At 42.4% G+C, this 12,937-nt stretch overlaps 1 long non-coding RNA gene across 1 annotated transcript in view; it reads left to right on the forward strand.

The window, feature by feature from the left end:
* Nucleotides 1-5,951: 5,951 nt before the first annotated feature.
* LOC143925445 (uncharacterized) overlaps nt 5,952-12,937 on the forward strand; it is a 30,406-nt gene continuing 23,420 nt past the window's right edge. Inside the window, exon 1 of the long non-coding RNA XR_013261983.1 lies at nt 5,952-6,452. This is a non-coding gene — a long non-coding RNA (uncharacterized LOC143925445). The remainder of the gene's footprint in view (nt 6,453-12,937) is intronic.

The following is a 12,937-nucleotide window of genomic DNA, read 5'->3' on the forward strand; positions in this document are numbered from 1 at the left end:
GTGACAACCCGGGACGTGGCAAGTGACAATCCGTAACGTGTGGCAGGTGACATGGCAAGTGACAATCCATAATGTGTGGCAGGCGACGTGGCAAGTGACAACCCGGGACGTGGCAAGTGACAATCCGTAACGTGTGGCAGGTGACATGGCAAGTGACAACCTGGATGTGGCAAGTGACAATCCGTAACATGTGGCAGGTGATGTGGCAAGTGAAAATCCATGACATGGCAAATGACAATCCATAATGTGTGGCAGGCAACGTGGCAAGTGACAACCAGGGACGTGGCAAGTGACAATCCGTAACGTGTGGCAGGTGACATGGCAAGGGACAACCTGGATGTGGCAAGTGACAATCCGTAACATGTGGCAGGTGACGTGGCAAGTGAAAATCCGTGACATGACAAGTGACAATCCGTAATGTGTGGCAGGTGGCGTGGCAAGTGACAACCCGGGACGTGCAAGTGACAATCCATAATGTGTGGCAAGTGACAATCTAGGATGTGGTAAGTGACAATCTGTAATGTGTGGCAATCTAGGACGTGGCAAGTGACAATCCGTAATGTGTGGCAGGTGACGTGGCAAGTGACAACCTGGATGTGGCAAGTGACAATCCGTAACATGTGGCAGGTGACGTGGCAAGTGAAAATCCGTGACAAGACAAGTGACAATCCGTAATGTGTGGCAGGTGACATGGCAAGTGACAATCCGTAATGTGTGGCAGGTGACGTGGCAAGTGACAACCCGAGACGTGGCAAGTGACAATCTAGGACATGGCAAGTGACAATCCGTAATGTGTGGCAGGTAACGTGGCAAGTGACAATCCGGGACGTGGCAAGTGGACAATCCGCAACATGTGGCAGGTGACATTCTGCAAAGTGTGACAAGTGACAATCTGCATCTGGTGGCAGGCGACGTGGCAAGTGGACAATCCGCAATGTGTAGCAGGTGATGTGACAAGTGACAATCCTTAATGTGTGGCAAGTGACAATCCAGGACGTGGCAAGTGACAATCCATAATGTGTGGCAAGTGACGTGGCAAGTGACAATCCAGGACGTGGCAAGTGACAATCCATAATGTGTGGCAAGTGACGTGGCAAGTGACAATCCAGGACGTGGCAAGTGACAATCCATAATGTGTGGCAAGTGACAATCCAGGATGTGGCAAGTGACAATCCATAATGTGTGGCAGGTGACTTGGCAAGTGACAATCTGGGATGTGGCAAGTGGACAATCCGCAACATGTGGTAGGTGACATTCCGCAACGTTTGACAAGTTACAATCTGCATCTGGTGGCAGGCGATGATGGCAAGTGACACGCTCAGGGATCCCACTGATTTTGCATTATGGTGAGTTGAACTATTTCATTTTATATAACAGAACAGAAATTGGTTAAAAGGCCTGGAGGTCAGCAATGTGTTCCCTTCAGGGGCTGCATACAGTATACTGCATACTTTGTTGTTCAAAATTTATATAAGCTGTTGCCTGGGTACTGTGCCACATGGGTGTGGTAGTCTGTTGTTTAATAGCATTAGTTCATTTTTTTTTGGTGGGGGGGGGGGGCCCATACAACATTTTGCTATGGGGCCCTGTGATCTCTAGTTACGCCCCTGATTAGTACTATTACTTTTTTGCTTGTTTTACGCACAGCATTTCAGCCAAGTCTTGGGGATGCTCCATGCCTTTTAGGGCCAGAGTAACAACCCTACTAGTTTTAAAAGACAGCTGTACTGTATTTGTAAATGTAAAGTTTCTTTTTAATATATATATATATATATATATATATATATATATATTTTTTTTTTTTTTTTTTCTTAAATTATTGCACTTGTGTGATATAGTCACATATTATGTATGTATAACCAAAAAAAGATTCTTGGGTTGTCTCCAGAACAGTATAGCTAAAATTATTATTTTTAACCACTTCAGCCCCGGACCAATAAACACCCTAAGGACCAGAGGTCTTTTTACAATTTTGCACTGCGCTGCTTTAACTGGTAATTGCGCGGTCATGCAATATTGCACCCAAACGAAATTTGCGTCCTTTTCTTCCCACAAATAGAGCTTTCTTTTGATGGTATTTGATTGCCTCTGCGATTTTTATTTTTTGCGATATAAATGGAAAAAGACCGAAAAATTTTGAGAAAAAATTTTATTTTCTACTTTTTGTTATAAGAAAAATCGAATAAACTCAATTTTAGTCATACATTTAGGGCAAAATTTATTCAGCCACATGTCTTTAGTAAAAAAAAATGTCAATAAGCGTATATTTATTGGTTTGCGCAAAAGTTATAGCGTCTACAAACTAGAGTACATTTTCTGGAATTTACACAGCTTTTAATTTATGACTGCCTATCTCATTTCTTGAGGTGCTAAAATGGCAGGGCAGTACAAACCTCCCCAAATGACCCCATTTTGGAAAGTAGACACCCCAAGGAAGTTGTGGAGAGGCACATTGAGCCCATTGAATATTTTTTTTTGTCCCAAGTGATTGAATAATGACACAAAAAAAATAAAAAGTTTACAAAAAGTTGTCACTAAATGATATATTGCTCACACATGCCATAGTTATATGTGGAATTGCACCCCAAAATATATCATGCTGCTTCTCCTGAGTACGGGGATACCACATATGTGGGACTTTTTGGGAGTCTAGCCGCGTACGGCACCCCGAAAACCAATCACTGCCTTCAGGATTTCTAAGGGTGCAAATTTTTGATTTCACTCCTCACTACCTATCACAGTTTCGAAGGCCATAAAATGCCAAAATAACACAAAACCCCCCCAAATGACCCCATTTTGGAAAGAAGACACCCCAAGGAAGTTGTGGAGAGGCATGTTGAGCCCATTGAATATTTTTTTTTTGTCCCAAGTGATTGAATAATGACACAAAAAAAAAAAAAGTTTACAAAAAGTTGTCACTAAATTATATATTGCTCCCACATGCCATAGTTATATGTGGAATTGCACCCCAAAATATATTCTGCTGCTTCTCTTGAGTACGGGGATACCACACATGTGGGACTTTTTGGGAGTCTAGCCACGTACGGCACCCCGAAAACCAATCACTGCCTTCAGGATTTCCTAAGGGTGCAAATTTTTGATTTCACTCCTCACTACCTATCACATTTTCGAAGGCCATAAAATGCCAAAATAGCACAAAACCCCCCCCCCAAATGACCCCATTTTGGAAAGTAGACACCCCAAGCTATTTACTGAGAGGCATGTTGAGTCCATGAAATATTTATATTTTGCCACAAGTTACAGGAATTAAAAAAAAAATTTTTTTTGCACAAAGTTGTCACTAAATGATATATTGCTCACACATGCTATGGGCATAAATCAAATTATACCCCAAAATAAATTCTGCTGCTTCTCCCGAGTACGGGGATACCACATGTGGGGGACTTTTTGGGAGCCTAGCCACGTACGGGACCCCGAAAACCAAGCACTGCCTTCCGGATTTAAATATAAAATGCTACCAAAAAAACGTAGCGATCGCAGGGATCAGGCCTGACTCTGCGATCGCTGCAGTTATGTGTTTAGTTTTTGTAAGTGACAGTGATCGATCGATACTGCACTTGGGTGTGCTGGGCAGAGGGGCAAAACGCAGGTGCCAGCAGGTATCTGGGCTGATCCCGCTAACAATGCGTTTTTTTGGAACCCTAAACTGCTGGGGACGCTAGTATAGATCTGATCAGATCAGATATTGATCTGTTCAGATTCTATACCACTACAGGAGGTGTATGCTTTGCGCGTGGGTGTTAGCGGTCCTGGCACTAACCTAGTGCTGCCTGGGGCGACGCAGACCCTGACCCTAAAACCTAATTGATATCACCCGCCGGGTGATCAGGGGGTTAAACCTTTATTGGGTAATAAATGGTGGGTACCCTGATGCTATAAAAAGCAAACTAACCAGAGTCACCCGTAACACTTATACGGTGATCACTGGTGAAAGGGTTAACTAGGGGCAATCAGGGGGTTCAAATTTTTATTAGGTAGTATATGGGGGTCCCTGGCGCTATATAAAAACCTGACGGGGAACCTAAATAACTAACTGGCTAACCAGCGTCACCAGTGACACTTACACTGTGATCGCTGGTGAAAGGGTTAACTAGGGGCAATAAGGGGGTTAAAACCATTATTGGGTAGTATATCGGGGTACCTAGCGCTATAAAAACCTGGCGGTGAACCTAAAAAAATAACTAGCTACCTAGCGACACTAGCGACACTAATGCAGTGATCAGAAAAATTATCGCTTAGTGACACTGGCAAAAGGGGTGAAAGGGTTAACTAGGGGCAATCAGGGGGTTAAAACCATTATTGGGTAGTATATCGGGGTACCTAGCGCTATAAAAACCTGGCGGTGAACCTAAAAAAATAACTAGCTACCTAGCGACAATAGCGACACTAATGCAGCGATCAGAAAAATGTTTGCTTAGTGACACTGGCAAAAGGGGGTGAAAGGGTTAACTCTAGGGGCAATCAGGGGGTTAAAACCATTATTGGGTAGTATATTGGGGTACCTAGCGCTATAAAACCCTGGCGGTGAACCTAAAAAAATAACTAGCTACCTAGCGACAATAGCGACACTAATGCAGCGATCAGAAAAATGATCGCTTAGTGACACTGGCAAAAGGGGGTGAAAGGGTTAACTAGGGGCAATCAGGGGGTTAAAACCATTATTGGGTAGTATATCGGGGTACCTAGCGCTATAAAAACCTGGCAGCGAACCTAAAAAAATAACTAGCTACCTAGCGACAATAGTGACACTAATGCAGCGATTAGAAAAATTATCGCTTAGTGACACTGGCAAAAGGGGGTGAAAGGGTTAACTCTAGGGGCAATCAGGGGGTTAAAACCATTATTGGGTAGTATATCGGGGTACCTAGCGCTATAAAAACCTGGCGGTGAACCTAAAAAAATAACTAGCTACCTAGCGACAATAGCAACACTAATGCAGCGATCAGAAAAATGATTGCTTAGTGACACTGGCAAAAGGGGGTGAAAGGGTTAACTCTAGGGGCAATCAGGAGGTTAAACTTTTATTGGGGGGTGATAGGGGGCTACCCTGGACCTAACACTAACTGCCCTGACAGTTTTTACTGTTACAACTGACACTGAATGCAGTGATCAGTAAATAAATGATCACTGCAATCAGTGACACTGTGACTTGGGGGGGGGGGGGGGGGGTTTGTGTACCTATGTGTACCTATGTGTCAGTGTAGTGTTTTGGTGCACTTACTTTTTGTCTTCTCCTCGTAGTCCGGTCAAAAAGACCGCCCCGAGGAGAATGACATCACTTGCTCCTTCCTGTGTATACAATACACAGTGGGAGGAAGCTCGTCATTGGCCAGGAGCGATCCAGAGGGGGTGGCCAGAAACCAACGGCCATCCCCTCATCACGGATCGCTCCTGCAGCGAACCGGACTGTCGTATCCAGCGGACCCCCCACCCGCTGGAAGGCAGGCAGGAACATGTACGTGCTTGTGCCTGCCTTGCCATTGTAATGACGTACAATGGCAATATGGCGGTCCTTAAGTGGTTAAAAAAAGTTAAACCCACGAGTGTTTTTTTTTTAACACTACTATTCCTTTATATTGGCTTTTAAAAATTGGATGAAAGGTTTAGCTCTGGGAAACACTTTTTGAAAGATAAATAGTGCATTTTATATACAACTATATAGATCAGACTAAAATGAGGGACAAATGAGGAGGAAAGAGGTACAGAGGGACAAATCAGGGACAGTCCCTCGAAATCAGGGACAGTTGGGAGCTATGAAAAAGTATTGTCTTTAGTTCTACTTTAATGTATAAAAAAAATTGCAAGTTAAGATCCTGTGCACATCCCTCAATGAACCCCACAATGCAGCAAGTTAAAATAGATAACACCTGTAAAAAAATATGTATGTAGGGGGAGTGGCTAGGCTGAGAATGTGAGAGGAGGACGCTGTAGCACTGTGCTCCTGCCGACCATCAGCTGGCTATTAGTGAGGTATAGGGGAAGGATTCACCTGGCTTTCTACTGCTTTCCACTGCTCCACCAGCTGGTTACTGGAGATTTATGTGTCTCTCCGTTTTTTCACTGAGAAGTTGCTGAACTGCTGATAACCCTGACCTAATTATCTTCCTCCTTCAATCCTTACCGGCCACACTGTTAGACGAAAAGTTTGTCTGAAGTTTGCTGTGTTTGGCTTTTGCTAAACTAATCTACTGAATACATTTCCCAGTGTGCACCTTGCATCCTGCAGTCTTATCTGGTTACAAGAGCAATGGAGAAGCGTCTGAAGGAGACTGGAACAAGTGGAACAACAGGAGAAAAAAGTATGCAAGAAAGTGCTGTTCAGCCCTCACTCCAGGCAGGGAAAAAGGATAGAGGAAAAGATGCAGCTGCAAGGTTGGAAGGGTTTCCTTGGAGTGCGAACCGGGACGCAAACAGAGTGCCTAATATGCCTGGTATGTCTAATCCATATAATATTTCTGATATAATAAAAGGCAAAGTGAGAGATGAAGTGGAAATGGAGGAGGTGATGAGGACGGAGAGAAATGAAAAGGGGAAGGCTGACTCATGTGAGATAATGGAGGGGGCGATACAAACAGAGCAGAGTGGGGCTGCTGGACGGATGGAAAGAGTAGAGAAAGAAGGGGGCAATGTTTCAGGTGTTGTTGCTCTGCCTGTCCAAGATGAGATGGGGAGAGAACCAACAATTAAGGATGTGTTCCTGGCAGTACAAAATTGTAACTGTACCTTGACTTCACTATCTATTCAGTTTAACCATCTCAGGGAAGATGTGTCTATTATGCGCCCCGGATATGCAGAAAGTACGTGAGCGAACATCTGCAATGGAGGGGCGGGTGGCTACTTTGGAGGAAGAGATGAGCCTAATGCAGGGGGACTTTAAGGAAATGGGTATGCAGTCGGGTCGCAATGCAAATCGCATGGATGACCTTGAGAACAGACTCAGAAGAAATAATCCTTGGTATACCTGAACGCCTAGAAGGGGGAAGCCAACTGAATTTATAGAGCAGTGGTTGCTGGAAGTGTTTGACAAAAAAAACTTTACCCCTTTCTTCTCTGTGGAGAGAGCACACCGTATTCCTGCTAGACCCCCACGTCTGGGTAAATATCCAAGGCAGTTTATCCTAAAAATGCTTCATTACAGAGATAGAGACAAAATATTATCACTGGCTCGTATTAAGGGCACCATCAAAGGCAATGGGTCTAGAATCTCCTTTTTTCCGGACTATTCTGCTGAGGTTCAAAAGCAAAGGGCTCAATTTAAAGATGTTAAAAGGCGACTTCGTGATATTCAAGTTCAATATGCCATGCTTTATCCTGCCAAATTAAGGATTATAGCTAGAGGAGAAACTTTTTTTTTTTTTTGAGAATTCTAAGGCAGCGGCATCTTGGCTTGACAAAAATGAGCAATGTATTTCATCGCTTGTTGACAGCACTGATGTTGTACAAGGAAACTGAACTTTTTATGAATAAATGCAAAGGATAATGATTAAAAATATGATGAAAAATTAAAAATGTGTTAAAAATGCGATAGAAGGTGAAGAAATGCGACTGGGATTTGGAAAAGAACTTTTCTCTGTACTATATGGGGGAGGGGACAGGGAGAAAAATGTTTTGTTTTCTAACCTTTACTCTTTTTTTTTTTTTCTCTTCCTTGTCCCCAACCCTGCCCCTTCCTTTCCTTGTCCTTTCCTTGTACCCACCAAAAAAAAAAAAAAAAAAAATTCTCTTCCTTCCCTTATCCCTCCCCTTTTATATATATTTTTTTATACAGGCGGGAGCCCCTGCTTTTGCTTTTGTACTTGCAATAGTCCAAGAACTCCTCCTCATTAGGGCTCAAGCCTGGATGGATTTTTTTCCTTCTCCCCTGTATACACCTTCCTGCAGGAAACAATGTTTGTTTTTTGTTTTTTCCTTTTTTTTTGTTTTCTTTTTTGTTTTTTGTGTGTGTGGGTGTGTGTGTGTATGGGCGACAATTTACATGTTACTGCTTGATGTTGTTGTATTATTTTGTTTATGTCTATTACAGTACGATATGCTTAAGAGATCAACTGAATGTTGGGCTGGTCAGGTCTGTAACTCTTCAAATGGAGGAAGACCGTATAATGACTTACTGTTGTATGATTTACCGTATTTTGGGGATCATGTGGACAATATGGGCACCATGTCATGTGTGTATATATAATTAATAATGGATAATAAGATCAGAATATGGTCATGGGATATTAGAGGGATTAAGAACCCTATTAAAAAGCGTGCTATGTTCAATAAACTGGTCCAGCATGACCCGTTGATTGTTTGCTTGCAGGAAACACATTTAACTAAAGATACTGTTAGCTTATTACAGAATAAAAAGTACACCACTCAATACCATTCAGTATATTCAGCTTATGCAAGAGGAACAAGTATATTAATTTCCTCAAAGGTCCAGTTTTCCTGCAAGCAAGCAAGGATAGATCCACAGGGTAGGTTTGTTTTGCTGGTATGTACACTGTTTTCTACGCAATATATTTTGGGGTCTATTCATATCCCTCCTCCATATAACAGTGAAGTAATGCGACGGATAGGGATCATATTGGCTGATAATCCAGGGACCCCCATGTTTATTATGGGGGACTTCAATAATGTATGCAATGCCAGCATGGACAGATATCCAGCAGGCCCTAATGTGAATACTACATTCTACAATTATATTCAGGAGCTTGGACTGTATGACATATGGCGGCTTAGGAATCCATCTTCTAAAGAATATTCTTGTTGCTCTGGTACTTTTCAGACTCTATCAAGGTTAGATATGTTCTTGGGAACAGACTCTGCTATTGTTTGGGTTTCTGATGTTTATTACTTAACAAGGGATTCATCAGATCATTCACCGTTAGTAGTAACAGTAGATAAAATAAAGCCTAAAATTAGGTCTAACTGGAGAGTTCCTGCTTTCTGGTTTAAAGTTCCCCATCAGGGGGATGAAATGAGGTTGGCCTTAGTTGAATTTTTTCAAATTAATAATAACTCAACATCACCTCAGGTAGTATGGGACACCATGAAGGCATTTTTGAGAGGATTATTGGTTAAGGCCATAAGCGTCTACAAAAAAGCATGTAGAGAACGGGAATCGCTGTTAGCAGCAGAGGCGCAGCAGAAAGAAGTTCAGTATATTCAGAGTCCTACTACCTCTAATCGTAGGGTGTGGAAGGATGCACAATTATTATATAAACAGACTTCTATGAAAAAGGCTGCGCGGTCTGACTTTTTGTCTAAATGTCGCAGTTTTGAAGAAGGGGAAAAATCAGGCAGAATGCTATCAGTAATAGCCACATCCCAAGAAGATAGTAAAATGATTTCTGCTATTCGTACAGTGGAGGGAGATATTACTTATGACCAGAAGGAAATAATGCGATCCTTTGTTCATTTTTATAGTAATTTATATCAAAATAAAGTTAATTGTTCCGAGACAAGACTTAGAGAATTTTTTAGGGCTGTTACTGATTAAAATTTTCCTGTTCGATTAATCGATTTTTTTTTTAATCGATTAATCGACTAATTTCGATTAATTATAATGCATATACAGTTTTTACAATTTTTTTTTATTAAACTTTAAGAAAAACGTAGAAAGTTAGTTTAACTTTAACTGTAATGTCCACATCTCCCCCATACTGTACGGTCCACATTTCCCCCACATCTCCCCCCATGCTGTATTGTCCACATCTCCCCCCCATAAAGTACTGCCCACATCTCCCCCCATAAAGTACTGCCCACATCTCCCCCCATAAAGTACTGCCCACATCTCCTCACATCTCCCCCATACCTTAATATTCATTATTGTCTGCTCTGTCTGGAATAGACAGCAGGCAGACCCGTCCGTCCTCAGAGTAGACACAAGCAGGCGGGCGATGATGACGCCAGCGTGCGCGTCTAGGCCACCGACGGGTGGACCAAGATGGCCGCGGCTCCGGAGCTAGGCCGAAGCCGCGGCCTTTCCTATGGGCGAGACTGCGGAGCTCACTCCGCGGATCGTCCTCGATCAAAATTATTTTGATCGATCAAAGAAATTAACGATTAATCGAACAATTAATCGTTAATTTCCGCAGCCCTAGAATTTTTAGAACCTTTAAAACTCCCCTCTCTTTCTGAAAACGATAAACAAAAACTGGGAGCTCCTCTGACATTGGAGGAATTGATTAAGGCAGTGGAAGAAAGTCCAAATGATAAAGCCCCGGGTATTGATGGGTTACCCTCAGAAGTATATAAACAATATGGTGAGGTTTTGCTTCCAGAATTATTGAAGGTCCTTAACCAGGCTTTGGAATCATTCAGGCTTCCTGAATCTATGAGGGATGCTTGTATTATTGTATTACCAAAGCCAGGAAAGGACCCTTTGGCTCTGGAATCCTACCGCCCAATATCATTGTTGAACTCGGACGCTAAGATTTTAGCCAGGGTCCTGGCTAAAACACTAAGTAGACATATGCAGGGATTGATTCATCGTGACCAATGTGGCTTTATCCCAACAAGGTCTACAGCTATTAATATAAGGAGGCTTTATTTGAATATGCAAATACCAACTGATAATATTGGGACAAGAGCGATTTTGTCACTCGACGCTGCGAAAGCTTTCGAAAGTGTCGAGTGGACATATCTGTGGGAGGTGTTGGGTTTGTTTGGCCTGGGGGACAAGTTTATAAGGTGGATCAGGATGCTGTATGCCACTCCGAGGGCATGTATGCAAATAAATGGCACGGTTTCAGAATTTTTCCCATTATACAGAGGAACAAGACAGGGGTGTCCCCTGTCTCCTTTACTATTCGCACTGGCCCTTGAACCACTGGCCGAGGCCGTCCGACAGGCAGAATCTATTTGCGGATTTATTAGGAACGAGGATTGAAAAAATCTCCTTGTATGCTGATGATGCATTACTGTTTCTTGGGGATACAGAAGGTTCTTTAAGCTCCTTAATGTCACTAATAAAAAAAATTGGATCGTTTTCTGGTTACATTATTAATTGGGATAAATTCAGTACTACTTCCCTTAGACAATTCTAGTCTGTCCAGGTTAAAAGAGGCCCCTCAAGTTAAAATAGTGTCATCATTTAAATACTTGGGAATAATTATAAACTCTAGAATAGAAAACTATTTAATGGATAACTTGTCACCTATTCTTAACAAATTCCAACTTAAGAGCATGGCGTGGACTAAATTGCCATTATCGGTGGTAGGCCGTGCAAATCTCATAAAAATGATCTGGACCCCTCAATTGTTATATATATATATATATATATATACAGTGGTGTGAAAAAGTGTTTGCCCCCTTCCTCATTTCCTGTTCCTTTGCATGTTTGTCACACTTAAGTGTTTCGGAACATCAAACCAATTTAAACAATAGTCAAGGACAACACAAGTAAACACAAAATGCAATTTGTAAATGAAGGTGTTTATTATTAAAGGTGAAAAAAAATCCAAACCATCATGGCCCTGTGTGAAAAAGTGATTGCCCCCTAAACCTAATAACTGGTTGGGCCACCCTTAGCAGCAACAACTGCAACCAAGCGTTTGCGATAATGTGCAATGAGGCTTTTACAGCGTCCTGGAGGAATTTTGGCCCACTCATCTTTGCAGAATTGTCCTAATTCAGTTACATTAGAGGGTTTTCGAGCATGAACGGCCTTTTTAAGGTCATACCACAACATCTCAATAGGATTCAGGTCAGGACTTTGGCTAGGCCACTCCAAAGTCTTCATTTTGTTTTTCTTCAGCCATTCGGTGGTGGACTTGCTGGTGTGTTTAGGATCATTGTCCTGCTGCAGAACCCAAGTTCGTTTCAGCTTGAGTACACGAACAGATGGTCGGACATTCTCCTTCAGGATCTCTTGGTAGACAGCAGAATTCATAGTTCCTTTTATCACGGCAAGTCTTCCAGGTCCTGAAGCAGCAAAACAGCCCCAGACCATCACACTACCACCACCATATTTTACTGTTGGTATAATGTTCTTTTTATGAAATGCAGTGTTCCTTCTACGCCAGATATACTTGGACACACACCTTCCAAAGAGTTCCACTTTTGTCTCATCGGTCCACAGAATGTTGTCCCAAAAGTCTTGGGGATCATCAAGATGTGTTGTGGAGAAATTGAGAAGAGCTTTGATGTTCTTTTTGCTCAGCAGTGGTTTTCTCCTTGGAACTCTGCCATGCAGGCCATTTTTGCCCAGTCTTTTCCTGATGGTGGAGGCATGAACGCTGACCTTAACTGAGGCAAGTGAGGCCTGCAGTTCCTTGGACGTTGTTGTGAGGTCTTTTGTGACCTCTTGGATGAGTCGTCGCTGCGCTCTTGGGGTAATTTTGGGCGGCCGGCCACTCCTGGGAAGGTTCACCACTGTTCCATGTCTTCGCCATTTGTGGATAATGGCTCTCACTGTGGTTCGCTGGATTCCCAAAGCTTTGGAAATGGCTTTATAACCCTTTCCAGACTGATAGATCTCAATTACTTTCTTTCTCAATTGTTCCTGAATTTCTTTGGGTCTCGGCATGATGTGTAGCTTTTAAGGATCTTCTGGTGGACCTTACTGTGTCAAGCAGCTCCTATTTAAGTGATGCCTTGATTGTGAACAGGTGTGGCAATAATCAGGCCTGGGTGTGGCTAGAGAAATTGAACTCAGGTGTGGACAACCACAGTTATAGTATGTTTTAACAAGGGGGGCAATCACTTTTTCACACAGGGCCATGATGGTTTGGATTTTTTTTCACCTTTAATAATAAACACCTTCATTTACAAATTGCATTTTGTGTTTACTTGTGTTGTCCTTGACTATTGTTTAAATTGGTTTGATGTTCCGAAACACTTAAGTGTGACAAACATGCAAAGGAACAGGAAATGAGGAAGGGGGCAAACACTTTTTCACACCACTGTATATATATATATATATATATAT

This window comes from Lithobates pipiens, unplaced genomic scaffold, assembly GCF_037356315.1.
Source record: "Lithobates pipiens isolate NorthernLeopardFrog02 unplaced genomic scaffold, aLitPip1_a1.2 Scaffold_22, whole genome shotgun sequence".
In the NCBI taxonomy this organism is placed as follows: domain Eukaryota; kingdom Metazoa; phylum Chordata; class Amphibia; order Anura; family Ranidae; genus Lithobates; species Lithobates pipiens.